The sequence below is a fragment of the Pteropus alecto genome, unplaced genomic scaffold (genome assembly GCF_000325575.1).
Source record: "Pteropus alecto unplaced genomic scaffold, ASM32557v1 scaffold131, whole genome shotgun sequence".
NCBI lineage: Eukaryota > Metazoa > Chordata > Mammalia > Chiroptera > Pteropodidae > Pteropus > Pteropus alecto.
The window spans coordinates 19,576,552-19,592,144 of record NW_006434709.1 but is presented as its reverse complement, the minus strand read 5'-3'; the positions used below and the strand labels follow the sequence as shown (position 1 = coordinate 19,592,144).

At 46.0% G+C, this 15,593-nt stretch overlaps 1 pseudogene; it reads left to right on the top strand.

Moving 5' to 3' along the window:
- The first annotated feature begins 2,359 nt into the window (after positions 1–2,359).
- Positions 2,360–2,475, top strand: LOC112478080 (annotated as a pseudogene).
- The last annotated feature ends 13,118 nt before the right edge of the window (positions 2,476–15,593 follow it).

Sequence of the window (15,593 nt, the reverse complement as noted above, 5' to 3'; positions counted from 1 at the left end):
CATCTTCTATTTTGCCCCACAGGCGAGTGGGCCTGTAGCTGGCTTGGGGGGTCTTCCCTCTCGAACCAGCCATGCCTAGCGCTCTCTCTCTCTGAAGACCAGGATTCTCTGGCAGGTATATGAAAAGAGAGGAAGGTGGTCAGACCCAGGGAGAAATCTTACAGTTCACTCTCACTGACATTCAATTCTGGGCAATTTCTGTATCCTCACACACACAAAGTCCACTCTGGTATCAGAGCTGCCCCAGTGAGTTCCTAGAAAACGTTGTGCTTTGGAAGACTCTGGAAGCAGAGCCACGTGCTAGAAAGTTCACCTGCTCTCAGATATCAGACTGACTTCAAAGGAACTCCAGACGGCGGCCCTAAGCAAACCACACACTGCAAAACAATCCTGATTCCCAAAACAGATCACTTAGGGCAAGGGCCAGAAACTGGGATGTCAGGAGGACCCAACTGGGGCAAGTAAAAGAAGACACTGGCCCGGTGTAGGTAAGAGGAAAGGAAGAGCCAGTGTAAACGCAGCAGTCCCTGCACACCTCCTCCTGCCCATTTTGACCACGTGAGGATGCAGACCCCATGTGCAGTTGTTCAAGGGCAGCCAGGAATCGAATCTTTTTATGTGCTACCTGCTGATTTTGAACTGTTGGCTCAAGGTTCTTAGACATCCTATGGGCCTAACAAAAGTCTGTTGGCCCACCAGCTTATAATCTCTGAACTCGAGATGTGATTTCCCTTATGATAGAGTCTTTTTCACTCAGAGACCCGCTGGGGGATTTCTTTAAACAGAAAACACTCCTAGTACAAAAATAGAATGTGATTCACTCTAGCACAGGGTTTAAGCACAGAAGCAGCAGTAAGGGATGCTTCTCTTCACAAATTGCCTCACCTTGAGGTATTTCAAGAGACAGACCGCTTAATGCATTTCAAATCAGGTTAGCGTGGCAAAAATCTAATTTTCATACAACTTCTTGAAGGAAGATGGGAATTTGGTTCAGGTCTGGATCAGGATTAAAGAAGGGGCCTGGAAGCAGGAAGGTGAGGAGGGAGAGTGTGTTGGGGTAAAGGGCAGAGCTGGGGGCTCAGGCTGAGCGATGTGGAGAGAGGCTCGCAACTGTTCTGTGAGGTTGGTCAGACAGAGTGGTGGGGCCTGGGGACCAGAGCCAGCCAGAGAGGACAAGAGGAGGAGGGAGCATCATTAGTTGCCATGGTAACAAAAAAAATAAAGAAAGGGGGAGAGCGAGAGAGGGGGGAATCTCAGAGAAGAGCTATGTTGTGCTGCTGTCCATACCAGCTCCCTTGTCTCTACCCAGGCACTTTGTCTATGACTCTCTGGCCCCTCTGATACCTCCCCCACCTGACTCTGCTCATTCCTGGCATGCATAAATTACTGTGAAATTACTTCAAGGACGTTTAGATCCTAAACATGGGTGAGCTAGATGGGCACCTACTTACTGTTCCTCTAAGTCTCAAAAGACCTCTTGAATTCAAAAATATTTTCTCCACTGTTCTGCCATAAAGCCTATAATTCCACCATTAGGGCAAATTTTCTTAAACTAAAGATGTGTTCATGTTTAATTACGAAACGTCATTAAAAAGGGTAATATCTTGGATAGCAATTTCTAAAATCTCATAAGAAATTAGCTTACCACATGTAGCAAGGATCTCAGATTCAGCCTAGGAAAGTCCATGACTTGGGTTCAGGCATATCTGAACCTGTATGATGAGCTGATAGGGCAGACCCCAGACAGGCCACTTCACAGGACAGTTCCAGTGACATCTGCTGTGAGCCTAGAATTCATTTTCCCTTGATTTTCTTTTGGGGAACTCTTTGTTCATCAGTCCTTGTCCATGAGGTCCAGGTGCGCTGACTTCCAGTCAAGGGCGGACCCAAGACCTGGACCTGACCAATTGGAGCATTCCATCTCCTGGCCAGAACACTTGGCTCTTGTGTAGACACACAATCCAGGCCTGACCAATGAGTCTCAGAACTAGGACTTTTGCTGGAACTCTTGGGAAAGTAAACTCTCTTTCCATTGGGTATCCACTAAGTGGATAAACTCTATGTCCAGAGCTGCTGGTGGCCATCTTGTTCCACTGGGGGAAAGTATACCTGAAATTAAGCTGATAGAGAAAAAGAGCAGAGCCAAGAAGAGATAAGAAGACACAGATAGGGAGAGAGAGGGAAGAGAGGGAGAGAAGGAGAGGAGAGAGAAATTGAGCCCTTGTTGGCATGATTTGAGCCCCTGGATCCACCTAAAATAAGAGACATCCCGGATGTGGTTCCATAGTGTAGCGGTTAGCACGTCGGCTTTACACGCAGAAGGTCCTGGGTTCTCACCCCAGTAGAGCCACGGTCCATGGTCTATGGCTATGCTACCCTGAACGAGCCCGATGTCTGATCTCAGAAGCTAAGCAGGGTCAGGCCTGGTTAGAACTTGGATGGGAGACCACCTAGGAAGACCAGGTGCTGTAGGCATAAATAATAATAATAAAATAAATAAAAATAAAATAAGAGACATCCCTAGCTCTTTAGTTGCTATTAACTTTGAATTGAATTGGGTTTCTGTCACTTGGAACCAAGAGTTCTGAATCATGCAAGGGCTTTCCCATTTGGCTAAAGAAAGAAGATTATATGAGTTGAAACCTGGGCTCAGCAACAGCTAATGCAGGAGGTATCATGGCATCTGTTCCCAGCCTGTCCTATGGAGAAAGCTACAGGGATGAAACTAAACCAGGAGTTTGGGAGACAAGGGGAGAAGTAGAGTTCTCACACATGACCCTCAGCGGGGAAGGGAGCCATTTCCTCACTGCTTAAGGGAAAACATCCCTCTTCTGTCACCCTGAGGGGCGGAGGCATTGACGAAACTGCCGAGGGAAATGGCAGTATGGCCCAGCTAAGACAAAAGGGTCCATGAACAGACCATGAAAGATTTGGAAGCAACCCAAATGTCCATCAACTGAGGAGTGGATAACCAAAATGAGAGAATATTATTTGGCAATTAAAAAAAGCACTGATGCATGCTACGACATGAATGAATCTTGAAAACATTATGCTAAATGAAAGAAGCCAAAGACAAAAGATAATATATAATTCCATTTATACGAAATGTTCAGAACTGGCAAATCTATAAGAACAGAGAATAGATTAGTGGTTGCCTAGGGCTGGGGGAGCAGGGGGAGAATAGATTAGTGGTTGCCTAGGGCTGGGGGAGCAGGGGGATTGGGGGGTGACAGTTAAGGTTGCAGGATTTCCTCTGGGGTCACAAATGGTCTAAAATTGATGTGGCAGTGGTTGTGCGACTCTGAATATACTAAAAGCCATTGGATTATACACTTTATATGGGTGAATTGTATAGTACATGAATTATATCTCAATAAAGTTGTTGCAAAAAAAAAACAAAGAGGCTCTCGAGGTTCCTGCCCACTCGTGTGTGGTGGAGCAAGCATGGGTGGTCGGCCTCCAGAGGCCCAGGAAACATCAAGTAGCTGCTGCTCCCCTGGGTAGCAGTTCGGTCCTTAGACCGGATAAAAGGGACCTCACGTTGGGCTGGCACCTTAAGAGGACCCCGTTTTGGCTCTTCTCTGGTCTCCCCATGGGATAAGAAGTCTGTGAAGCCAAGAGGATGTGTCTGCCCCACTCACTCCTTCCCAGACCATACCCTGAGTATACAGGGTACAGGGAACTCCTTGCCCAAAAGGCCCCAAGCCTATTTCTAGAGCCCAGGTCTATCCTCCTCAGCGTAGATTGAACTGGTGGTAAGCATAGAAGTGTAATTGGAACTTGAATACGTAGGCTGGAATGCCCTCGTCAGGTCCCTCAAAGGGTGGGGCAGAGCTAGGGGTGAGAGGAGGAGAAGACAGGCCATGCGTCATGAGCTCAGAGCCTGGGGAGGCCTGGGGCCGGTGCTCCCCACAACCACTGCGCTTCAGCATGGCGGCGTGAGGAGTATGAGAATTCTCAATTCAGTTTGACCTTCTAGGTCATTACAAAGATATACTTTTCAAGATAGGATGCTAGAACATTGAACAATTTGTTAGCTTACTTTGTAGTTGCGAAATATTTAAACATACAGTTTGTGGACCTCCATTTGTCCTCTTGCTCTGGACCCCCACAAATACAAAGACCTGACCTGCTGGGAGATGCTGCATTTAAGAAAGAAATCTATTAGAGCTTTTCTTTCTAAGGAATCCTGGTGTGGGGTTTCCCCAGGCTGCATTTACGGATTTGGGAAACACAGTTCATAGATTTCTTGCTCCAGGCTAAAGAGAAAGCTGACATATGCCTGCCCACAACCTTGAAGTTTAATGATTTCTCTCAACGTCTTCTCAGCTAAGCCCACAGCTTAGGCATGTAGTGAGGTGCAGGCTGAGGACTGGGGTTGTTATATAAGCCATATTCAGGAATTCCCTGTCTGGCTGGCTCTCTTTTTTTTGTTTTGTTTTGTTAATATATAATGCAAAGAATTCAATTGGCAAGAAATTCTAGCAGAAGCTCATGAAAAACACCTAAGAGCAGGGCTGGGGCAGGCCAGAGAGTATTATTGTTCATCCTCTTTCTACATCTTCCTGATGGCCACAAACCCTAGGAGATCCTGTGCTAGAGCCCTTGGTGCAGAGACCAGCAAGATACATGGTCTTTGTCCTCACAGTAGTCGCCATCTGTTTAAGGGAATAACATTGACACTGAAGTCATTAAAATTCAATATAAAAATCCCACAATATCATTTAGGATGTGACATTAAAGTCTTTTCGAGACTAGAGATCATCTCATTCAGAGTTTCCCCTTGGCACTATTGACATGTGGGGTCAGATAATTCTTTGCTGTTGGAGGTGGAGGGCACTCCCCTGTGTATTGTAGGATGTTTAGCAGCCTCTACTCACTAGATGCCAGTTAAAGGTCCCCCGTCTCAGTTGTGATAACAAAAAATGTCTCCAGACACTGCCAAATGTCCCCTGAGGGTCAAAACTGCCCCAGCTGAGAACTAGGGTAACACGCCACCATTTCCATTGTAATGAATGTCTACAGGCTGATGGTACTGCAGAAGCCTGAAGAGAGGGAGATGGCTGTGGGCCAGAGGAGACCTGAACTGGGCCTCCAAGGATGGGTAGAATTTGACTAATCTAGCTAGAAGGACAACACTCCAGAGGGAGAAACAGTGCACTGAAAGGCAAAGAGGCTGGAACACGCAGCATACCCTACGTGGTCATGCAGTTGTGCAATGCCAAAAGGTGCCCAGCAGAGAGGACAAGTAGGAGCTGAAATGCAGCCCACCCTCCCCTAGCCAAGCCATGTCCCTTAGCACATAGCTTCATTGGTCCAGAGAGAAGAGAGCCTTTTTCTTAGCATAAAGGATCTTGTGCTCCCCATCCCATGGGCTCATGGTACTGCATCTGCCCAGAGGGGGCCTTTTTCTAATGTCACAAAGGCACCACAGAGACCAACCAAAGCCCCATGCATGAGCCCTTCCTGCGGTGGAGAGGAAAGGCAAGCCAGCAAAGTAGCCAGCACTGTCTGGGGCTGACAGGGAGCTCTAGCCTTCTCCGTCCCTCGTTGGCCCCAGTATGCTCCTCCCCGTTCTGACTGGTCTGTGGGCACTCCACCCAGCCCTGCAGAGGCCCTGCATGGAAGGATGAGAAAGAATTTCTTTCAAGAGCTCAAAGTAGGTTGAACCAAAAAGAGAAGGAAGGCTCTGAGGGAAGAGTCTGGATCAGGAGACAGACTGCAACCAGGGTATCTGGGATTCAGATCACAGCTGCTTCTGCTCTCTACACAGAAAGGCCCTTCGGAGGTGATCACCCCTCAGGGAGGTCGCCTCTGCCCAGAGCATTTCTCTCCTACAAATAGATCTTCAGAACCTGCAGGAACCCCATCACCCCATTACCTTCCCTTCCTTTGCTCATCAGTCCAGCAATGGGCAGGCAGTACAAACTCAGGTACAGGCACTCTTGGGGATACATGAAGATTCGCCACAGGGTACATATTTTAAGAGCCTCACACCACAAGTCCTCCACTCCCACAAGCGCTCTCTCATAGAGGCATCCTGTCTGAGCACATGGGCCAACGTTGCTACTGGTTCTCTCTCTCTCCTGCCTTCTCCCTCAAGAGATCACCTTTCTCCCACTTCCCAAAAGAAAGGAACATGTAGTACCCATCCTAAATCTTACTATAGTGCATTGACTTGGGGGAAAAAAATGTATGGTGCAACAAAGGAACAGTCTCAATCCTGGTATCCGTGTTGAGAAAAGGAATGACTAGGGCCTGGGCAAATCAACTAGCTTCCAATTCTGGACTTTCATTCGATTTGAAAGAGACTCTATTCTAGTTGTCAGTTGATTTTTAAAGATCCACCCATATGATTTTTGGCATATAACTCAAAGGAGTTTGTGAAATTGAATGACACTGCTCTAACAAAACTCTTTGCATTCCTTTGTACTTATGTATGTGAAGAGGTTTCTGAGATCAGCTCTTGCATCTATTTAAAAAAAAAAAAAACAAATAGAACACTGAACCCTGACCCCTTCTATCAATGAGTTATATTCATCTATGGATATATGAACTAATTAGTGTGGAGAAAAAAAAGCGTCATCTCATTAAGAGATGCATTTCCAATTAAGCTTTATTTTTTATGCTTCCATAGTATCTATTAAAATTTCTAATAACATTTGTTTTGATTAATTGTGCACTAGTTGTCATGGTACAAATCCAGACAAAATATTCTCTAACATTTAGAGTCTATGGTCACAGGAAATTTAGAAAATAAATTCATTTTATGTACATAGCTTTGTTAGAGAGAAGCATGATAGGACAATACATAAAAGATATCCAATCATAAAAATGTATTAGGATAAAATTCTGTAGAGGAAGTAGAATGGAAATAAAAATTCATGGATAAAAAAAGATGAAATTTGTCCCACTTTTAAGGAAGAACTTCACGTATTTTTAAAAAGGATAATGGTGAGTATCCAATCACTACAGTACTTTATTTAGAGACATTTTTCAGAGTACCAAAACAATTTTATTTTAAAACGTCAATATTTGCATACAACAGAAAGCACTTCCTCTGTAACTATGTAACTATGAAAAATTTTAAATGTTTGTTCCTAAAAATGTGCAAAGGGGTACCTAGATTTTCAAAATTCTTTTAGGAGTCTGCAAGAAAAGCGTTTGAAACACCAGGGTCACAGGAGTCTGGCTCTTGCCTGCAAGGGGTGTTCCTAGAATAAATGCAAAATCGACAGGTTTGACTACTCCCTAAGTCTTGGGGAACCCGTGGGCACCTTCAAAGGGAGAGGACTCTCCCCGGTGCTGGGTTGGTGGGAAACGGGCCAACAAGCCCTCCCATCATCCTATCAATACTTTCCTCCCGTCTTTTTTGTCATCTTGTTTTATTTTCAGCATTCCTCTAAAATCCCATTCCCTCCACTGCACATGACCCATCTCAGAGCAGGTCTGTGTGAGATCTGTTCTGCGTTTTCCCATGCTGTCTCAAGCTTTCCTTTCTTCAGGAAGCTTTCGCGCGGACAGCGCCCCCTCCCCTACCCGCAGCCTCTGGGCCGCAGTCTAATACCCCCTTTTACGCCCCTGGTACCCACTGCTTCCTCCAGCTTTCTGTTGCTTTGGGATGGTCTTCATTCCCCAGCAAAGCCATAAGTTTTCTCATCTGTGTCTCCAAGACACTTTCCTCAACAGTAAGATGTGGATAATAAGAATTAAACGAGATGAAATTTGCACAGCGCCTGGCACCGAGCCTGGCCTGCAGCCAAAACTGGGCACCCAGTTGCATTCAGCAAATACTTGCTAATTGTACTGTTAAATTTTCTGGCCAGTGATTACAGAAGTCTGGGCTTTCTGGCGTCCTCCTTCGCCCAGGGAACCAAGGACAGATCCCAAACCTCCAGGTCTGCTTTAGGTAACTTGTTAACTAGGAGTGACGAAAACGCCCTCCCCTCTTGCCTCCAGCGGGCGGGGATGGGGGAAGCCGGGAGCTATGAGGTCATGCTCGGGTCACGTGACTGTTGCTGCATCTGTCAGCTGTGGTACAATTACTAAGACAGTCCGGGCTTGTGACATTCAAGCCAGTTATCTCTCTCCTCTGTCTCCGGTGAGCTGGCCCCTTTCACACCAAGGGACCGTCTCAAAAGTCTAGGACCCTGAAGAGTATGGTTCCAAACGCTACAACTTAAGGGCTGGGAAATAAAAGAGAGAAAGAAAAAAAGTCCAAGCTTGCAGTTCTTGCTGCTGCAATTTGGAAACCATGTTTAAGCCCCAGTTTCTTAAAATCTTTTCTGCCAAAGCAATTTGGCATATGTATTAGAGTCTTTTAAAAATTCTCATATTCTTTAACCCATTAATTCCAGTTCTAGAATGCTTGCCTATGGGAATAATCCAAACTGGGGCAAAGGTTTAGGTACGTAAAATTCACTGCCTTGTTATTGAAACTAAAAAATACACACACACACACACACACACACACACACACACACACACACATATACACACACACATATATATGATGAAATTGACTAGATTGGGGTATAGAAGAGCAATATAATATTGGGCTGTCGTTATAAATGGTGATTGACAAGAATTTTTCATGACATGGAAAAATGCATGAAAAAATGACCATAGGGAATATTCATTGAGCACTTACTATGTGCCAAATGCTACACGCTTTATATGAATTGAGTCTTACAACATTAAGAGACAGACACTATTATTATCCTTCTAAAAACTGCAACCTAAAGAAGGAACTTACCTAAGGTTGACTAGCTAATAAAGTATGAAAATTGAGGCTTAGAGTTATTCAACGGGTTTAACTGAGTAGGTGACAGAGGCAGGATTTGAACTCAGAGAATCTGAGTCTAGAGTCCAGCTTCTTGACTCCTATGTTCTCAACTGCCTGCCACAATAGTAACTAGTGAAAAGTCAGGATATGATATACTACATATACACACCATCAGGTCATAATGTGTATGTGCACGTGTACCCCTTCACATAATACATGCCAAGAAAAAGAATGGAAGAATAGACCCCATATTTTCACAATTAGCACTGATTTAAATTTTCTTTATACTATTCTGGATCTTTACATTTTTCTACAATGTATATGTATTAATTTAACAAGGAGAAAAAATGTTACATACAGCTTAATTCCACTAAAAAGCCATGTGTCAATTACATTATTTATGATAATGAAAACTTGAAAGTAGTTCAAATATTGAACATAGCAGGTGCAATAATTTGCAGGCATTGAAAATGAAGGTAACAAAGACCAAGTGATATTATTATGTTTAAAATCAAGGCATAAAATGGTAGGCATATTATGTATAATTATTTGAGTATATCACTGTGAAATCTGAAAGAAAAAAATTGTAGCTGTATCAAGATGGTAAAATTATATGTGATTTTTAAAACTTTTTAGAACTTTTATAATGTTTTTCTATTTCTTACATAATAATAAAAATACTTTCATTGAGTTAAGTTTCAGTTATCAAAATTATCACGGTATTACATGGGATTCTCTTTTGTCTTTCTATTTTATCTCATTTCATTGGCAAAGCACCCCAATGAAGATAAGCTTTTTACTTCCATTTTGCCAGTAGGAAAGTTAAAGCATAAAGGAAGTGAGTGAATTACTTGGAGTAAACTAGCTGATGAACCCTGGAATTAGAACCTACGCCTGCAATCTCCTACTCCAGAGATCTGGCCTGTAAACCACAGTCATTCCCTTACATAAAAGGCTACATGGCTCTGCATGGAGAATACAAGCTACTGTTATTAAGACCCCAAACTCTGAGATTCAAGTGCAGATTCTTTCCAGTGGGTGAGAACCTGGGAGCAGGAAGTATGCCCTGTTTATGCTCTTTATCTTCAGAGTTGGACCGCCTAAGGCCTAACTCCTCCAAACTCCTCCACCCCACATACAGCCTGCCTTGTCCTCAAAACAAGTTCCCAGGAAACTTGTCTTGCCCTTGGATAGAGAGACAGAGGTCAGTAGATTTGTAGTTTATCCTCCCCCACTCCCTTTAGGGAACATCCCTGCTCACAGCCCCCATAGGAGGAACAGGGACTCTAAAGGCCAGCTGCAAACTAGGCGAGCACCGGAGAAGAAAGCCTGGAAAGAAAGATCAGAAGAGGTCAAGCGTGGGCAACAGTGGGTGAGCCAGCAGAGGGGACCTGGGGGTGCTGATGCGCCCCAGAGAACTTGGTCATCAGGCACTGGTCTCTCAGTTAACAGATGGAGTGTGACCTGTCAGGGTCACACAACAGCCAGAGAGAGTAGGAGTGAGTCCAACCCAAAACCCCAGAGAATCAGTCAAAGGCCAGGCCACGACTTCACAGAGCCAGGCTCATTCATCTGTCACGATATACCCAGTGCCATCCCTGCTTACCAGATCTTTCTGCTTTCATGGGACCAGAACAGGTACCCTAACTCCAATTCTACCCCTTTTGGGGGTCAAGTGACCCCATTGTTCAAGGTGAGAAAAATCCAAGAACTCACTGGCAAGGAGGCAATTCCCCCTTTAGGGGAAAAAAAAAAAAGAACCCAAACTCCAAAGCACATGAAAGAAACCAATGCGTTGAGTCTCCAAGGCTGTGTCCAAGCCCAAGGTATTCCAGAGCTAGGTGGGGAAAGTTTCTGGAAGGCAGAAGAAGTCAGTTGGAGGCAAGACTTGAGTGGTCTAGAAAAAGGGACTTGCTATGAATTGCTAAGAGAAACCGAAAGATTCCGTGGGCGTAGTAACGTCACAAAAGGGTAAGAGGTTTACCAATCCTGATGGCAGGGTGGGCTCCTAATAAGAAAAAAGGGAGGTGAGGGTGCTTGGATTGGGTGATTTCTGTAAATAGTGCGTTTAAGTGTTCCCACCTTAGAACCATAGAATACCTGAATGTTAGCCGTTCCTGCTACTGAAGACCAAGTGAAGTCAATGGTATTTTCTGTAAGAAAAAGGGATGTCATTGGCACCAAATGCTATTTACAGGAGGCTTTTCAGAAAATAAATAAATAAATAAATGCTGCCAATACAGAGATCTGTCCGTTGGTTTGAGCTGGCCGATGACTTGCTCACTTGCTTTCCTATTTCCGTGGGGCTGGTGTGAGCAAAGAAGGGGAGAGGCAAGTGCTATATGGGGGATCTCACAGAGAAGCTGGTATATTTTACACAGTAAAATGAGGTCGTGTCCCTTCCATGCTTGCAAGCCTTCAATGGCTTCTCGGTGTACTTAGAATAAATCTAAATTCCTTAAGTGCCACTCACAAGGCCCTGTATGATCTGGCCCTGTCCCTTCTCTCTCCCCTTCACTGGCTTAGTGTATCCCCACTGGCCTCCCTCTCTGCTCCTCAAACTGGCAGAGCTTTTACTGCCTTATATTTGTGGTTCCTTCTGCTCACAATGCCTTTCCCTTCTGCCCATTCCAAACCTCCCCCTTTGCGGTTTGCATGGCTAGCTCCTTCTCAGGCGTTAGGTGCACTGGGCCTTACCTGAGCAGTCAGGGAAGGCCTCACTGTCCATAGCCTTGACTTCTCCATGGCACTGAAATCAACACCAAATCAACAGTTGTCTACTGGTTTGGTGTCCCCTTCCCAGTCCTGACTCCTGCCCCCTTACCTCCCGACCATCCACATTAGAATGCTCTTTTGTGAAACCTGGGGCCTTAACCATCCTGTTCACTACAAGAGATGCAGAGCCTGGCAGAACTCCTGACATGTGGTAACCCCTCCATAAATATTTGTGGAATATGAATGAATAAGAGGTCTGCTGATTTAACTGAGAGAAAATTCAGGACTCAAATTCCAAACGAGGTAAGACAAGAATCTTCAAACACTCCCTATTTTTTCTCTTCTTCCAATTGGCCCCAGTGCATCTTGCTCCCACTTTTTCCTCTTCTCCTCTCCTCCCTCCCTCTCTCGCTTCCCTCCTTTTGTTCACAGAGCTTCATTAGTACCTGCTCTGGGCTGGATCTGGGGAGGTGCTGTGCGATGGGCCCAGCTTCCTAACCACTCTGCTCCTCAACATGTCCCCAGTGCCCCAACATCCCCCAGTCTTTCCCTGGACCCCCTTAAGTCACATCTCTCATACAGTCGTCCACTGGTACCCCTTCTCTGTGGGCCTTCATTGTGAATGAGCTCTGAGGCTAAACACCCTGAAAAAGAGAAATAAAGGATTCTTCAAGGATCCAGTTATGGCCATGCATTTGCTGACGTATTTGTCCTGCTGTGAGCCAAAGTTCCGAAGCTTCTATACAGTAAGTTTTTATAAAATAAATGACAACAACCTGGTATTTTCAGGTTTTTTCTCTGCAGTCCCAGGAGTCTTATTAGCTTATTATGACCCTGACTGCTTCCGTGCCTCCTCTGAGCTTCAGATTCAAATGAACATTTGGCTCTCAGATCCCTTCGGGCTCTACACACAAGGATGAGCCAAACATCATCTCTATGGGCTCATCTCCCAGTGACAAAAGAATGTGCTCAATTCCATCTTTTTAAAGGTATGTGGGAAGGTGCGGTGACTGGGCCAAGGGTCTACCAGAACTGTCTCTCCAAGCTGTGTGTGCATGGGGTGGGGGTGGGGGTCCCTTTTGCTATGTCTGCAGAGTGGAGTAGCCTGCCTCCCAGTTAAAGGGCTGCTGACCTGCAGGAAAACACTTCTGGTGAGCCGTGAGATTGTGCAGGAAAGCATGGGTGCTATGAGCGAGCACGGTAGAACAGAGTTTAGGAATGTAGAGGTAGGAGTAAAGACTCAATCTTTTCCCAGTACCATCAGTAACAGGCACAATTTCAGGGATAGAAACAGAGGAAAGCATAGGAAAAGGAAAGAACTTGAGCAATTTTCACTGGGGAGCTCAGCGAGGGGCTGCACTTGCTCCCCAGAGCAAGTTTTATGAGGTTTTATGGTTGACCCTGAGTAGATCTGCTGACCCACTTCCGGGGGTCCTGGGACCCCAGGGACAGAGAAGAGTCCCTGCAGCTTATTCTGTTCTGCTGGTCTGCATTCGCTGCTTTCTCTGAGGTTCTAGCACGTGCTCAAAGCATCCCCTCCATTTCTGGCTCTCTAGGCAGCTCAGAATCAGAACTAACTCTACATTCTGCATCCGCCGAGTTACCCTTGGCAACAGGATTCCTGGGGTGGAGGCCGCATCAAGGGGCAGGGTCTGGCCGCTGGTGTGTTCAGCCCCTAGTACTCTCCCAGCAGAGAGTGAGCCTACCAAACAGCCTCCGTCTGTATCAGCGGCAAACAGCTTCCCTTGCACCTCGGGAGGAAGCGTTAATGAGGAAAGCGGTGGGGAAGGGTTGTGCCTGCCTGCGGTTGTAACAGTTTGCTCCTTTGGGCTCACGGGGATTGAGGAGTTTTAAAGGAGGAACATGTCTTCTTGAGAGTAGGATAGTTAATGCTAATAAAGAATGCCCGTATGTTGGTACCAGTCAACGAACAGAAAGTGCCAGTGTAAACATTTCTAAAGCAAAGACCCCTACAGGAGTGCAGTTATCTGAATGGTGACAAGCAGCCTGCCCTGCAGGCCAAGGCTAGCGTTAGGGACTACAGAAACAAGAAGGCTAAATTTCGCCTGTCCCACAGCTGGGGCCCCTGAGGAGGACCCAGCCCCTCCATAGCCCCGACTTTTGCACTGGGGTCCAAGGCAAAGCCCTTCCCCCATTAATTTCCCAGGGAGGGAAGTGATGCAATAAAGCCCCAGATTTGCCGACAGGTGACCAAGCCCTGACTGAGGTGAGACAGAGGCGCAGTCCTACTTAGGTTCAGCCTCCGCACATCCGCAGCCTTCTCCCCATGGGTAGCAGAGGATTTTCTTGGCAACCACCATCCCTCTACAATGGTGCAGGCCCCCATCTTCCTTTCCCCGTCCGCATCTCACATCCTTGCTGATTTGAATGGCACAATCTGTGGGCCGAGAAGGAAAGAAACTCTGGAAGCCTCCATCCAGAGACCGGAGCTTGGCTGGGAAAGAAAAATGTAGCAACCATAAAAGTCTTTTGAGAACCTACTACGTGCACACCCTACGTCAGCAGTGAAATAACAAGAAGAGAATGCAAAGAAGTTAGAATGAACACTGTCCCAGCCCACAAGGAGCTGGGTCTAAAAAGGTGAGACGAGTAGGAGATGCTGGGACCAGTACGGAAAGGCAATGCAGCAAAGTCCTCAGTGGGAGGGGCAACCAGGAACCGTGGTGGGGCGGAGCTTGTTTGGCCAACAGTTTTTTGTTTTGCTAAGGGGACCTTATGAGGGAGGAGACTGGAACCCATGAGTTGAGAGGGCTGAGGAGAAGGTTGAGGAGAAAGAGTATCTGGCAGCTTTGGGAGAGAGGAATGTTTGGGAAAACAGGGAGATATTTAAATGGGACTTAAGGGAAATTTTGCCCCACAGACACTATGGAAGGCTTCCCTCAACTTCTCACAAAACCTTTCATAAAACCTATTTATCAGATTTTTCAGAGAGGAATTGCTATCTGGGCCCTAATAATGAACTGAGGCCAGCTCAGAGGGCCAGAGCTGGGGTAGGCAAATGGGGTTCAGACATTTCTGGGTTACAGCAGGAAGTGGGGTCCGAGTTCCCAGAAGGGGTGGCTGCTGGGGGACTGAGTCAGCTGAGAGGGCACTGCTTTGCTGGGCCTGGAACGGTGGCTAGGGAAGAAGTGGAAAGGCTCTGAGGGAGAGGGACTCTGATAAGAAAAAATTGTGCGATGAGAAACTGTGTCAGAAAGCCTCAAGTCCTGGACAAGTGAAAGGATTCATACAGGTAGGGGAAGGGAGGTGGGAGCGGATAGGACATAGGCCACTGATTCCAATCTCTTCGAGCCTATGCATCAATGAAATTTACCTACCTCACAAAAGAACTGGGTAGATTATTTATCATCTCTCACTTAGGTTGATAAACTGCCCCCGACAGGGCTTCTGCCTCTAGTCTCTCCCTCCCTCCAATGTGCCCTCCACATACAGTGACACTAAAATAATCTTTTAAAAGTCCAGCTCTCATGGTGTCACTCTTATTTAAAGTCCTTCAATGACCTTTCATCACCCACTCACCAGAATTAGCCTAACTTCTTAGCACGTCATGCAGCGCCATGTAATCAGGCTCTGTCCATCTTTCCAGACTCATCCATGGTCACTTTCCACTCACCCCTCATACCCATCACACTGAACGACACACAATTCCTCTAATGCAACTTGCTTTTCACACATCAGGGTCTTTGCATGCTTTCTCCCCTTTGGCTGGAGTACTTTCCCCAGATCAATTACCAGCCCCCCAGAAGCTTTCTGTGACCCCTCTCCCTGTTACTATATTCCCACAGTACCTTGTATATAGCACTAGGCTGGCACTCCACGTGGTATCATTACCACGATCATCATCTGTTCATCTGTCTCTGACTAATGAAAAAACAGGACCCAATCGTACTCCTGGCAGCCTAGCACCTAGCGCAGGGCCTAGCTCATTGTTGGCATTCAGAAAATGTTCACTGAATGACAGAAACTGCAACTCGAAATGGCCCACATTGAAGATGCCCTTTGGAGAGTCTGTCTAGCTGACAAAGACCTCCTTTTCTCTGAGAACTGCCCCCAGACACCTGTTGAAACGTAA